This window comes from Zonotrichia leucophrys, chromosome 1 (assembly GCF_028769735.1).
Source record: "Zonotrichia leucophrys gambelii isolate GWCS_2022_RI chromosome 1, RI_Zleu_2.0, whole genome shotgun sequence".
Classification (NCBI taxonomy): Eukaryota; Metazoa; Chordata; class Aves; order Passeriformes; family Passerellidae; genus Zonotrichia; species Zonotrichia leucophrys.
The window spans coordinates 69,014,850-69,029,447 of NC_088169.1; the positions used below are offsets into that span (position 1 = coordinate 69,014,850).

The window sequence follows — 14,598 nt, forward strand, 5'->3', positions numbered from 1 at the left end:
CCATGCGGGCCCGGCCCGCCCCGCTCCCGGCAGCCAGCGCAGGCGGAGCCACCGCCGGGCGGGCCCTGGGCTGCGCCGAGCGGGGCCGGCAGCGCCCGAGGTATTTCTGGCTCCCTCCCACTGTCCTCCGCGTCCTTCCGCCCCGCTCCGTCACTCACGCGGCGCGGTGGGAGGGCCCGGCGGCGAGGGCCGGTCCTGCGGTGCCTCCCCGGGCAGGGAGGGGCCCGCTCCTGCTCCCCCCCAGCCGAGGCCCGGGGGGCGGTGGCCCCGCGGCGCTCGCCCCGGTGGCGGGAAGGGCCGCGCTGCCGCTCGGCGCGGTGCCCGGCGCAGGGAGTTGATGATTAACCTGCGGGCCATTGAGTGCCTGCCTAAAGTCGCGCCCAAGGTGGGGTTTAACCTTGTCCGGGGCTCGGTGCCTGCCGTGTGACTGCCCGAGACCCTGGGGCGGCCAGTTCTGCTGCTGCCGCCACCGAAGCGCTACAGGGATGCGCAGCTCCCTGTTGAAAATCTCTGCTCTAAATCTCAGCCTAGAGCTCGCCTCGCAGTCGTTTTGGGAAGTTTCAGGCTCAAGAGGTCGAGGTGATGTGGGGGTCTCGGCGAGCGTCTGTGCAGCAGCAGCTTCGGGCTGCAGGAGTGCTTGTGGCTGTCGCTTGAATCCCTGCCGGCCCCTTTTCCTCGGGCTGAGCCGCAGGGAGCTCACAGCTGCGGCATTTAGGTCAGTGCTCCGCGTCTCTTGCGTCAGGAGAGCTGCCAGTGCGGCCCCAGCCTCTGCTCCCCGCGGCTGCGGAGCCTGTGAGTCAGGAGATTGTTCCAGTGATAGCACAGAAAATCCTTCTCTCCTCTTGCCTGCCTCTGCTTTCCTGACACGCCGCTCCTGGCTGCGTTTTTAAAAAGCGCTTAGCCCTGTATGATTTGCATTGCGAAATGATGTGTTACTATAACGGGTTCGTCGTAACATCCGTAATCTAATTTTTTGTTGTAGTTATTCCTTTAATTTATGCAGCAGTGTTGTCAAGGTTGACTTAATGGTTGAGAGTATTTTGTTCTATTTGGAGGAAGTTTTATGCCTGACTGGAGAAATACTGCACTGAAATTTGTGAAGAATTATGTCACGAGTGCTTATTTTTTAGATTGATGTTGGGGTGTGCTTCATTAGTGCTTTGGTTTTAGCGCAAGTTTTAGCTTTTCCCAGGGGTGACTAGAGTCTGCTGTTTTGTTTCGGCCTTCCACAGACTTTTGTTTCAAGTGTGTAAAGCCTAAGAGATAATGTGGCAAAAGGTGTTTACTTGTGTGTGTTTGTGCTCTGGAAGGATTAAATAGATGTTCTTGCTGCTTGTTAGCAGGGGCTGATTTTGAAAAAGCTCGAATACTAGACCCCAGTTCTCTGGTAAATTAGAATTCATTACTCAATACTCTCAAGACTTTTTAAACTGCCTAATGCCTCCATTCTCTGCTTTGTCTCCTCCCTTCCACCTCCAACTTTCTTGGTCAATTAACTTATATTTGGGGACAGGCATTTTAGCAGGGTCTAGGAAGAAATACTTTACAGTGACGGTGGTGAAAAACTGTCAGGTTGCAGAGAGATGGTAGATGCTTCATCCATAGGAACATTCAAGGTCATTTGGGCCAGGACTCTGAGCAACCTGGTCTTGTAGATGTCCTTACTCATTGCATGAGGTTGGACTAGATGAGCTTTAAAGGTCCCTTCCAACCCAAAGTATTCCATCATTTCAGGTGTTTTTAGGATCCCCCTGGGTACCACAGTAGGGTTTACTGATGTCCTTTATCTTTTTTCCTCCCTGACATTCAAGTTGATTAAAGGAAGGCACAGACAGAATCCAGAACCTGAGTTTTTCCATATGCTTAAGGAACAGAATTTGTGTGTTGGCAAAGAAAAGAAACTGATGTTTTCATCTCATTTTACCATAGAACTTCATTTGTTCTGAACAAACGAGTCCTATACTAATAATTACTGTGTGATGGCAACTCTGCAGTCATGAGGAATTGATTTGAGTGTTCCAGATGTGGACTGGTGATGATTTTGGGATCTAGGTAGATTGCTGTTTGCTCAAAAGGAGTTTTGTTTTGCATGTTGTGTCAATTTGACTAGATTCGCTTTCGATTTAACTAACAGTGCATGAGCACATGGCTTGTTTCTTGTTTTATCAATTTCTATCTGCCTTTTGAAACTTTGTTTACAACATAGAAAGAATTAGGAGGGTTTTAAGATACAATTTTTGAAGTTCCTTTGGTTCAGGCAAGTGAATGGACATCCATGTCTGATTTAACTTCCTGAATCAGGGAATCATCCTCTTGTTGCACTGGACAAGCATTGTTTTCCAACTTTGTGATTACATGGACACAGTGAAGACTCAGTCTCCCCTCAAACCCCAAGATGAACTCTTGAAATGAACATTGTTTAAGGCTTGATATATATATATATATACACACGTGTGTATATATATATATGTATGTATGTGTATATAGGTGTATATATATATATCTGGTTCTTTCAAGGAGTAACAAATCTGTACAAGAAACCAGTATCTGGAACATAGTTAAGAATGTTGGGAAAATAATATTCAGGGCATTTATTTAGAAAATTGTACTTGGGCTGAGAGCATATGCTGTTCATGTGTGTCTTCTAAAAATATTTTCACATGCAAATTACACACCCGCTGGCTGCTCAGTTCTAACCATGTTGTTGCTGCATGATGATCTCTGAGAAACTGGGAATGGAGTGGGAGGTACCAGCTGAAAACTTTTGCTGTAAAGGTTTTGTTTCTTGAATTTTACGTCTGCTTGACTTTCCCCCTTTTTCCAAAACCTAACATGAGAACATTTCCAAAATGGCACTTTGCAAGTTTAAATTTTAATGTAAGAAAAATAAAGTAACTAATTATATATGTACCTCTTTTTCTCTGTTTAATTGCTTAAATATATTAATTATGTTCTGTTTTTCTGTACAGGTCACAAGAAAGCCATTGTTTCACTTAGATTTTTTTTTGTATATGAAGTCCAGGTGACTGTGATTGTAAACTTTTTTGCATTCCTCAACTATTTTTAAGCCCAAAAATTAATAACATTACTGACTATGATATATACATGTAGTATCCTTTTGCTATTGCATTGCAGTACTTTAACCAAAGGGAGGGAGATCTTTTCTAAGAGAGATTCTAAACTAAGAGACCAGATTTTTTTTGTCAACTGTTGCCTGTTTAAACCCTTTATTTTTTCTGGAGTAAAATCCTCTTACATTTTTCTGACTCATTTTCAAAAGTAGAGGAAAAAAAAGATGTGCTGCATTTTTTCCCTACTATGGTGCCTGTATGTAGCCTTGACAGAGCAGGAGAAATCTATATATTGCTCTGAGGTAAAGGTAGCTTTCTTTTTTCTTCTTGGATCTTATGAGAGTGCCTCTTATTTTGTAATCCCTAACAGGAGTGTGTTTTTTGCTGTGTAGAAAGAGAAGCTTGACACCTGATGCAGTGCTTTCAGAAATCACTGCAAAGATTTCCATTTGGGAATTGCAGCTGGCCTTCAAAATAATTTCTTATTTTTCATACTATTCTTAAAGTTATTTTACCTCCATTTTCTACAGCCTATAGGCTTCTTGACCCCATTCTAGTAGGAACAACAGCCAAGAATTAACTTAGTATCTCATGTGTTTCCAGAAATGAATGATTTTCAGGAATCTTTCTAGTGGGAAAATACCAGTTATGAAATGTTGTTACTGAAACCCGTGGAAAGCTGATTGCTGTCTGATATGATCATGGTGGTTATGTTGTGCATTTGTGTCCTTAGGAATCTTCCAGTAATTAGGTTATATTTCTGTGATGTTGTATTGCTACTCTTGTGAAAATCAGCAAAAATAGAAAATACAGCTTAATGTTGATGGAAGCATTTGGATAGGACTCAGAATGAGGTAATATAGCAACAATCAAACAAAATTCATGTCTCTGTAGTGACCAAGATATTGGCTAGCTTGATGTTAAGGACTTGAAAAACTGATATGGAAGTTTGGAGTTGCATTGGTTAAAAGACTTACAGAGTAAGAAAGGATTACAGCAAGCCAAATGCTTTGAAATTAAATGAACAAATAGTTAACACTTGCCCAGATGTGATATACTGGTTTCTGGTTTCATGCATTAATTGCTCTTCTAAGGCAGATTGTATTTGACTCTCCTTTTTGTTTGGCCTTTGTACTGTTTTTCTCTTCCTCTTTATGGAAGTCTGGAATTTCTAAGGTGGTTTTAGGTTTAACTGATTGACTTATAGCAGAATTCCAAGATGTATTGTCAGTAAAGTTTCATTCATTTTGAGAATAGTGATTTTCAGCAGTAGTTGCTAAAGACAGTATTTTACAGGAATTTAGGAAAACTGTGGTGATGTAAAAGGTGCTATCACTCTTTTGTGTGTGTTTATAAAAGGGAAATTAATACTAAATTATATCTATGCAAGTAAACAATAATTGATATAATGACACTTTAAAAAAGAATCTTAGTTGTTTCATTCTGTTTTCAAAGTAACTTTAAAGGCTATTTTGTCTTCTTCAAAGAAGTAGTGGTAATCAAACATAGTAGTTAAATTTGTGAATCTTGAGGAAAAAAAATGCAAAATATCTTGGCTGCAGCACCCAGTTCCTATGTTAGCAGAGCAAAGAATATTAAGTAACACACTCGCTGTCCAAGAAATTGGCCTGTTATTTTTACACTCCATAGTGTGCTTGAAGGTATTTTTCATGTCTTCTGGTACTTGCAGAAGGAAGAAGTCTTTTCAAGTGGACTGATCCTAAGTTTGTAAGATGTCAATTGGTACTGACAAAGGAAAAAGAACAATGATCCATTTGGTGAAATTTGAAAGTGGCATATTATCCATTCTTACTTACTATTTAAACTTACACTGATGTAGCATTACCTGTCCATTAGAGACTTCAAGTACCCTCTGGTACTTGAGGCACTTGAGCTGCATTTTATCACCATTATCTTGTGGTTCTTTTCTTATTTAGTCTTGGAGGTTTTTGCTTTCTGCAGTCCCATTTGATTAAACATGCTGTGTAAGGACCCTGGTATTGTTACAGCCACTTTACGCTGTGTGTGAACAGAGGCTCCAGCTTCTGGCATCTCTTTCCAGTAAGTGCTGTGTAAATTCAAACAAAGACTGATGCTTATTCTGAAGAGTTTCAACTGCTTGTCCTGTCTCCTCTTTCTGGAATTGCCAGAATATTGCATACTTCCCTAATATTTCACAGAGTTGCTTGAGTCTAAAGAGTTTGTTAAAGTTGGTGGAACTAATTTTGTGGGAGCTTAAAGCCCTTGCAAAATCTTTCTTGTTTATGAATTATCCTGTGGTGGTTTTGCTTGGCTTTCTTAATGTCTGAAAAATTTATTTGTATATTAAGTAATTCCTTAGGTAGGGCTAATGAAAGAAAATAATTTGTCTTTAATAAAAGTGTAGGACCCAGATATTTTTATGTGACAGTTTTTATTTGCTTCTGGTGCTGAATCACCACATGATTTTGTTATGCTAGTTGCTGTAAGAATGCATGTAGCTCTTCACCCTCAAATAGGAGACGTTTTGGGCCTGGAGACCACTACCCTTTTCTAAATAAATTTTTTTTTTAAATCTCCAAACTGGTTTTAGAGCATTTTTTCTGTAATTCTTGGACCCTGGATTGACAAGGGGTTTAGGGAGTGGATGAGTGGGATCATGGTGGTAACAAAAAATGATTACCTTTTTTCCCTCTAGCCTAAAATATCAATAGTTCAACTTCTAGCTGAAATGAAATATTGCTGAGTTCTGGTTTGCTGATGTAAATTTAGCACTTCTTTCTTCAAGTGTTGCAACCCATTGGCCTGTTAAGTGCATCTAATTGCGTGTCCTCTTCCCTGTCAGTCTCTCAACCTTTCTTTGTACTTTAAAATTAGAGAGATGTTCCAAAGCTATGGTAGTGTTCAGTACTTGTTCTATGTAAAGCATCATTTCTACCTTTGCCTTTAGAACAGAAGGGAATGGCTGTAATTGTCCTTTTCAGCCTGATAGTGCTTTTTCTGTAGATCAGAAATGTTATTAAATAGGCAGACTGGTAATTTTTATATAACCTGTGGTGTGCTAATGGAGAAGTTTTGAGGTGTGCTGATGTCATTCTCTGTACACAATATGGTATAATTGACAAAACTCTTTCTCTCTCTCTTTTTTTTTTTTTTTTTTTTTGTTGCCTTTTATCTAGTTAAAGTTTTCAGTAAAGTAATTTTGCACCTTGGCTAAAACTCAAACCCAATCATCTGCTTTTTACATGGCAGCAGCACCTAGCAATGTGTGGGCATACCTGTGTTGGCATCATACCACGGAGCATCTCCTTGCAATTTATTCTCTCTTCTCTCAGACAGGGTGCCAGGACAGGGACTTGGTGCTTGGTAGTCGGGTATTGCCCTTCCTTTCTCAGCTGGTATGCCAAACACCACACTTCTAAGAAGGGTTGCAAACCTGGAAACGCAGTTAGTTTTGTTGCAAACAACTATTCTAAAGTAATTTTTTTCTTCCTAAAACACAAAAACAATTGAGTTTATTGTTAAAAGGGAACTTAAATGTTTAGTAGAATCAATTACTCCCCTCTATTAATCAGAAAAAATATTGAAGTTTCTTAACACAAGTATAAAATAAAGATATCTAAGGTAGGAATTTGCTGGTGAAGGTGCTCTGTCAGTTTGAGAATCTGACTGACCTCTTGTTTTTGGCTTTAGAATTGCTGGCTTGATTGTTGTCTCTTCCTACCTGCATCTTTGAAGCATGTCCCTTACTTTCATGACTTTGTGGTTGAAATGGGTGCACCATCCTGTGACCTAACTTCTGCCCCTTAAACGCTGGTGGGAAATTGAACTCCTTCCGTGGATGTTGTTGGAGTAGTTTGAGTGAGTGAGGTCAAACAGGGACAGGCCCTCTATGCAACCTAGCAAACAGCAGTGGCTACTGATGAATGCTTGGGGAAGGCATGTAAACAATGTCTGGAACTGTAGAATTTAAACAGTTTTCAGTGTATTTAAAAATACCCCAGAACCCAGTGTTTTAAAATGCCTTTTGAATGGTCCTAAGACTGAGGTTAGCAAAGTTGCTAAAGTAAATTTCTTTTTTTCTACACCTTCTGCTATTTATTTCTTGTTGCTGTTGTTACCACTTAAATAGTGCCTATATTGTTTACAGTAGTGCCACAATATTAATATTTGCAGTTACTTACAACATCAGGTATTAAATGTTCAAATGAAATAATTATTTAGAAGATTAACTTTTCTTTATTTAGTTTGTTTGGCAGAGTTCATGTATTGTCACACAGCATAGATAAACTGTCACTGTATTTCATGCTTCAGAACAGAGGATATTACTGAACTAATATAAGGCAAATTTATTTTGTAATTCGGCTTGTGTAATTGGGTAACTATGTTTTTATAAAACATTTCAACATTTTTATTATTACTTGTGGATTGTTTCAGTGAGGGTTTCTTAATTGGGGTTTTTTTTTGTTTTTTTTTGTAATTAGCAATGCTGTACCATATTTCATGCATGAAATAAAGGTGTAAACTTAAGCACAAATCCAAAATGAAGGTCCTTATCAGAGCAAAACTGGAGGAACAAAACAAAATGGCAGTACTATAACAGAAGTTCCCAAACTTATTCTGCTGAAGTTTGGTCCCTGATCTTGATATCTGAAGGACTATTGGTGCCAGTGGGGCTAATTTCTCTTTATAGGTATTTTTAGGTTTATAGGTATCTCTCAGGGCAGGACCTCTATCCTACATTCATCAACCTGCAAACCATCTGAAACCAGGACCCCGCCTTGTGCTTCTACCTTGCTTAGGAGTTCATCACACCGTACTTCACTCCATCCTTTTGTTATCCACCAAAATCTACCCCTGTACAGCAGGTCCCCTTGGAAAGCTGTTCTCATAACAGTACTGATTAGAAGACATTTGAAGTGAAAAGCAGGGGTGGCACTGGTTCTGAGTACAGCTGGAAGTGCTATAATGTTCCATGCTTAGGAATAATGTGTGGCAAGTGACTGGTCCCACAAGCCCTTCTGCAGATAAGTAATCCTATCAAAGGCAGTTGAGTGCATTTGATTAAGGATTACATGTGATTAGTGGCCTGCACTGCAAGGTTGAGAGTACAACTTGTATCATTAGTGAGTATTCACATATTAATGCTGCTTTGAGCAGAGATTGAACTAGATGACCTCTGAGGCCTGTTCCTACTAGTATGGTTTTTTGATTATCACACTTGTATTATGCAAATAGATAATTTCCTTTATAAAAAAAAATCATTAGTTGGATAAGCTAAACTCTTAAGTCACTGCCATTATTTTACCTAATTGCATCATGTTGTAGCATGGAATTGCAAATTTGATCAAAATTTAAGATTTAAAACAGTAAGAGGAATACACTCATGTCTTTTTTGTGTATTGCTTCAAATTCTTTGTATACAGTTTTATGTCAGATTGAATTCCTTGTGTGGGAATTCTTTCCTAGCATACAGTTGACTTGTTCTAGAATTAGCCCACAGAAGAGTGGCTGAAAATTTGGTGCTTTATTGTGCAATTGAGGTGTGTGAATGGATTTAAACTTACTCTGCCTAATTCAGGTACCACTAGTACTGAGACTACAGTAACGAAGGCATCAGTGCAGGTTAGCAGCCTAAGAAAGGCTTGAGACCCTAAAAACTTTCCAAAGCAAGGACTCGGAATGTGAGAGGGCATTCTTATATTAAAAAAAAAAAAATCCCAAACCCACAACCACCCCAACAAACTCCCCCACTGTATGTAGAATCTGAATATATCTAGATGTTGAGACACAGCTGATTGAGTTTAATAAACAATAATACTTCTCAGGAGCAGCGAATCATATGGATTTTCTTCCTGTGTCTGGATAAACTTTATACCCATTGATACCTCTATAACTGTTCTCATTTGGTATTGTTAATTACTTATTTTTAAGCAAGAAGTTGGTGATAAGAGAGGAAATCCCTTATCTGCTGCCTGTAAAAGGCCAATCACTTTCACTTCCATGCAATTAGAAATGTTTTTATGTAACATTATAAGCCTCCCAATAGTTGCATTAATCTCAGTAATGCAACAACCAGGCTGTGGTTGTTGTCATGTCTTATTGGTAGCAGTGTATTTCAGGAAAACACGTTTGTGTGCTTTTATTTAAAAATACAAGGAGTATGGTAACATCTCAAGTAATGTGTTAAGGACCTGGCAGGTCTCTTGGGCTTTTAGGGAGTATAGAAAGCAATTAAAAGGAATAAGAGGTGCTAGGAAGGAGTGGAGTTATTTCTTTATGCTGCTCTTCACCACAAGGATGTTGTGGGCATTTTATTCTTTTCAAATAATGTTGATTGGATGTTATCTGATTATGGGATTAGAGTGGCGAAATACTGAATGCTAGAATGAAGTGCTAAAGACTCCTAAGTCACCAGGACTCGATGCTATTCATTCCTTTTGTGGTTCTAAAGGATGAAGTGGCTGATCTGCTAAGAAGAATGCATCTCGTTAGGATGAGATGCTGTGCCAGGAGACCGGAAGCTGTCAAGGGCTGTACATATTGTACTTCTAAACTGAACACAAAGAGCAGAGCTGGAATTTGCAGACCAAGGACTCTTATTTTAATGCCACTTAAGTAGCTTTGAATTCTGCATGGGTAGTCTTGTAGTTCTGTGAGAACAAGATACAACAGCTTTCTATGCAGTTGTATTTTAGAGGTAATGAAAAATACCAGCTGCAGCTGGGTACTTGTCATGTGTCCCTTGCTTGTGTGTTTGTTCCCTAATAACAAGGGCATCGACTGCGGTCTGTACTTCACTTTGGTCTGTTTGTGGGTTGGTCTTCTATGTCTATCTGCCCAGTACTGGGATTTCTGAAGTCTCTGAATTCTTATTAAACTATAAATGACTTTTCAGTTTTCCTTTTCGATAAAGTTTGAAATCAGGGAGTGGATTTGAAAGTTAGAAAATGCCAGGCCTAACCTAAGCAGACATGTTTAACTGCATTAATCTCTTCTGTGTTTAGCAGTCTAAAGAATGACTAAGTTGCTTCTGTTATTAGTAGACAAGAGAGGGATGAATCTATATACTGATACACTCACACACCCTGTTTAGTTCATCCCACCTTAAACTTGCAGTGTGTGGCCTTTGGCAGGAAATTGTACCCCACGTAATTTGGGTGAGGCTCTACAAGTTGTCATTTTTGATGTCATTGTGGGGATGATGACCAGTGATGCAGAGGTGGAACTGAAAGTTAAAGCAGTCCAGGAGTATGCTGTGCTGCTTTCAGTGGCAAAGCTGTGATGTACCTTGTAGTTTACACTCAGGTGACAACAGCAGCTCTTAAGTACTGACTTTTGTAGCTGCAATTAGATGTGTGGTCTTGCTCCCTCAATTTCCCTCCTGCTGTATTAGCACAGTGATTTGTGCTATCATGCAGTGACTTGAATCAGAAAATTGATCCTGACTTCGAGAGGGGTCTGTGGCAAGCAGCAATTTCTGACCCAAGCTAGTTCCTCACTCTGTCTAGTGGGTGGCTCCACCAGGAGATGGGATCATGGCCTAAGGATCAGAACAAGCAGCAGGAGGGTCCTCTCTCTTTGAACTGGCATTTTACCAGAATAGATGCTCATCAGATTATGCCTCTAGAATCTGTGACTCATCTTGCCCTCAAGTAAGCATCCCAAGTAGTACAGAATACATTCTGTAAAATCAGAGAAACTTGAAGTTGTGAGAAACTTGAAGGCAGCCTTCTAAAGCTGTCTGTATTAGCACGATGGTGGTAGATGACATTTGGTAGTTTTAGTTACAAAATAATTCATGCTGGAAGGGGTAACTTCAACTACTTGAAGATAATTCTGTATTACAAGCAAAATATTCTGCAAAATACATGTATCATTATAGATACCCAGGTGAAAGCCTCTTTGAAGAGAAGAAATATATAATGTATAAAAACATCCCTAAAATGTATGGAAGTGGTGCTCTGCAGTAGCATTAAATGGAAGTTCCTTATCTGGGCATCTCTGCTTAGATGAACTGTCTGTCTGGTTTAATGAATCAATTTATACTTTATCAATCACTGCATATACATATCCTTTATGTATTTTAAATGCTATTGTTAAGTAACAAGTTCTTGAAAACTAAGTAAAGTATTTTCTGTAAGTTTAGACCAAATCAAGTTGCTTTACTTCTTGCTTTCAGTTCAATTACTTCAGATGATCTGTAAATTTTCAATAATGGCAATACATTCATTCTGCCATTTGGAGGAGCCTGTGCCACAGAATAATGATCTGAAGAAAGCTCACTCATTTGCAAGGAAGAGTCTTCATTTGGGAATTAGCACTGATGCAGCTCAAGGGTGCTTTTTCAAGTCCAGGTACGTTTTGTTTAATTATTCTTACTTGGATTTTGTATGCTGGCATTTCATTTACATGAGCATATATGCTATGTCCTGTCAGAGCCTTTGTGTTGGTCATTTGACACATGAAGTGTGTTGAAATTAAAAGGCACATGTAGGAACAGACATACGAAATGAGTAGAGGGAAATAGTCTGGAAAATAATTCTGGCACCATTTATTATCTCTGGAGTAGCTGTCAATGGAGGTTATGATCTTAATGACACAATTCCCTTTTGCTGCATGCTTTTTCAGACTTTTTGTATGTGTTTATTATATAAATTCAGTATTTGCTAAGCCCGAGTTGTTGTTTTGTATCAAAATGTTATTAGGTCTCAAGTCACTTAGAGGCAGTAAAAAGGAAGGCACAGTTAGGTTTTCACAGCTTGGAAAATTTTCTACTTTAAAAAAATCAGCCTTGGAATTTTTAAAAATTTATTTTATTTTTATTTTTTCTAAAGTGTGTTATTAAATCTTGGCATTGTAACACCTGACCAGGATTTAATTTTAGACTAATGGTTTCTCTATGTAGTGTTTATTTTTCTTCAAGACATCCAATTATTTTAATAACTTTATCCTGACTTCACAGCACAAGTTGGTTTCTAGTAATATTCTGTATGAGAGCTATATACAATGTACATTCAATAAGAACTATTAGCAGTAAATTAATAAAATAATTGTGAATATTTAAACAGGCACTTGAATTTCTTGTGTTCTCATTGCAAACTGTGGGGATTCTTTAATTGCTGATGGGTTAGGTGTTCCAACCAGCAGACAAATAAATGATAATGTGGGAAAAAACCCAGCAGCAAATGCTTCTTATCAGGCACAGTACAGTTAGTCAGCCTTTTCAGTGGTGCACAAATCAAGAATCTTTTAATGATATCTGTCTACTCTGTTAGTTAAATTATTAGTTTAGTCAGTTAAATTAGATTTATTTGTTAAATTACTCAATCACTTGCATTTTTCTAGATGCATATATGATCTGAGAAGCCTTAACAATATCGTTTGTCATGCTAAAAATCCTGCTGAATTAAATGGATTTCAAATTTCTCAGGCATATTGTTGTTGTATCTTTTGGGTCTGGAAACAGAGGCTCCTGTTCTGCATGTTTTCATGCACATTTGACTTCCTGTCAGTGCCTTCCTGGTAGAGAACGGATGCTGAGAACTTGGGTGACTTAGAAAGAGCATTGCTCTTTTTAAAGTGTAAGCCTTTAGTTTAGTCCCCTCATTCTTATAGGAATCATGAAGATGATGTTTTAAATAAATGCTTTATAATGTAATGGATAATTAGAAGTCAGAGACTAGTTTAAAATAGCTTTTGAATTGTTTGTGTACTCCAAACAGGAATAGCAGTAGTGAAAAGGAGGCTGTTGCTTCAGTGTACTTCTAAAAATTGAAATACATGTCAATATAATCACCACAAATCAGAATTATCTGGTCCTATTTTGCAGTATGAATGCTATGAATAGTGTTCACTAGATATGATTTTAATTTTTTTTTTAATGACACAGAATTATAAAAACTGAGGGCTTTGGTGTATCCAAATTTATTTCTAAGGTAATTGAAGGACAATATTTATTCTTAAGCTTATTAGGTCCTGTTGGTGAGAATCTATTCCAGCTGCACATGAAGTCAGACTTTAATGGAACACAGTTCCATTGAACCCAAAGTAGGACAAGAGTAAAACAGAAACCAAGTTCCATATTATTCATAATAATGCTTATGGTGTCCATAATATGGATATTGAGAGCAGCAAGTGTATTTTTTTTTTCAAACTCTTTCAGCAGAACTGTTATTTTCCTGACACAACCTCTGGTACAAGGATAAAACTGTGTTTTTGTCAAAGAACAGATTCCTGTATCTGAAGATTAAGAAGGTAAGGTATTTGAGATTATATCATTTCAGCAAGCAGTTAACAGTAATTTTGGTTATTTGTTACTTTGCACAGAAATATACAAAAATACTTGATTCATCATGCATCAACCAGTCTCAAGCATTTTATATTAGTTCCTTTTTGCTGGCTGGGGTTTTTTCCCGTTTTTGTCTCATCAGTGGAATTTCTGAAAGCATTCAGCTCTGCTTTCTAAATGTGTTTTCTGTGAAATCAATGAGCTGACCTGAGTGGGAATGAAGGTTGGTTTATCTTTGGTGAGTCAAAGTTAAGTTGTCAATAACTGATGTTGAAATACCATCCTTCAAATGCTAGGTCCTTGACATTCAGTGGGATGAGAATCTCAGAACTGACTACTGGGGACTCCCAGGCTACAGATCAGGTAAATAACTTCTTTGGAGGAGGAAATTAAAGGTGTCTTCTTTTTAAAATTATGATAATTAAGTAGCAAAGTGTGCAACTTAAACTATAAATATTTCCCACTTAACATTTAATTTAAAATAGACATGTCTATATTTGTGAGAGGATTTGTTAGTTGCAGTTTGAGCCTTATATAATTATCTAACATTCCAGCAGTACTGTTTCTAAAGAGGACTTCTACACTGACACAGCACATGAATGTTTAGTTCTAATCCTATTTTCCAATGTGAACATGTGTGTAGTTGGTTCAACTACTGTGGTTTTTATTTTGCAAAGACAGAGATGTCTTCTCATATTGAATGCATCATTTAGAACTAACAGCTTCCATATTAGAGTAAGCGATAGGGGCTCTGTTCAGATCATGGGATTAACTTGGTTTGTTTCCTGCTTTGGCTAGTCCCCACTTTCTCCAAGAACAGGGTGACTAAATTGTGTTGTGAGAGCTCAGTATAGTTGGTAACAAAGAACTTTAAGGTCACCTAGAACTGGTGCTGCTGTAGTTTATTTCTGCTCTTGGAAAGTACAGTGGTGCTGCTGCCTCAGTACTGGGAGCAGGAAACTTGGAGAGGAGCACTGTGCAATGGCAGCAGGAGCTGTTGTGGCTCTCTCTGGTGGCTTCTCCTAGCTCATCTTCCAGACTCCTCTTTTGCTCTGCTTTTTGGGAGGGATGGGCAGGAAAAAGGTGGAAAATAGTTCTGTAATTGTTAAAAAAAGCAGTAAGTTTTCCTTGTTAAAAACAAAAAAGTTTTTCTTCTGTTGTTTCAAAGAGAAAACATGACAGATTTGGGTATTTGTTTTTAAGACTTACCCAATTTCAACTATAGACTTACTTCCTTGCCACCTTCAAAACCAGAAA

The 14,598-nt window shown here is 38.5% G+C and overlaps 1 long non-coding RNA gene across 4 annotated transcripts in view; it reads left to right on the forward strand.

The window, feature by feature from the left end:
• The first annotated feature begins 11 nt into the window (after positions 1 to 11).
• LOC135449500 (uncharacterized) overlaps positions 12 to 14,598 on the forward strand; it is a 34,112-nt gene continuing 19,525 nt past the window's right edge. Inside the window, exons 1-4 of one of the 4 annotated variants that reach the window (XR_010440754.1) lie at positions 12 to 100; positions 11,233 to 11,407; positions 13,219 to 13,307; positions 13,638 to 13,704. This is a non-coding gene — a long non-coding RNA (uncharacterized LOC135449500). The other 3 variants (XR_010440753.1, XR_010440752.1, XR_010440755.1) reach the window with 3 other exon arrangements.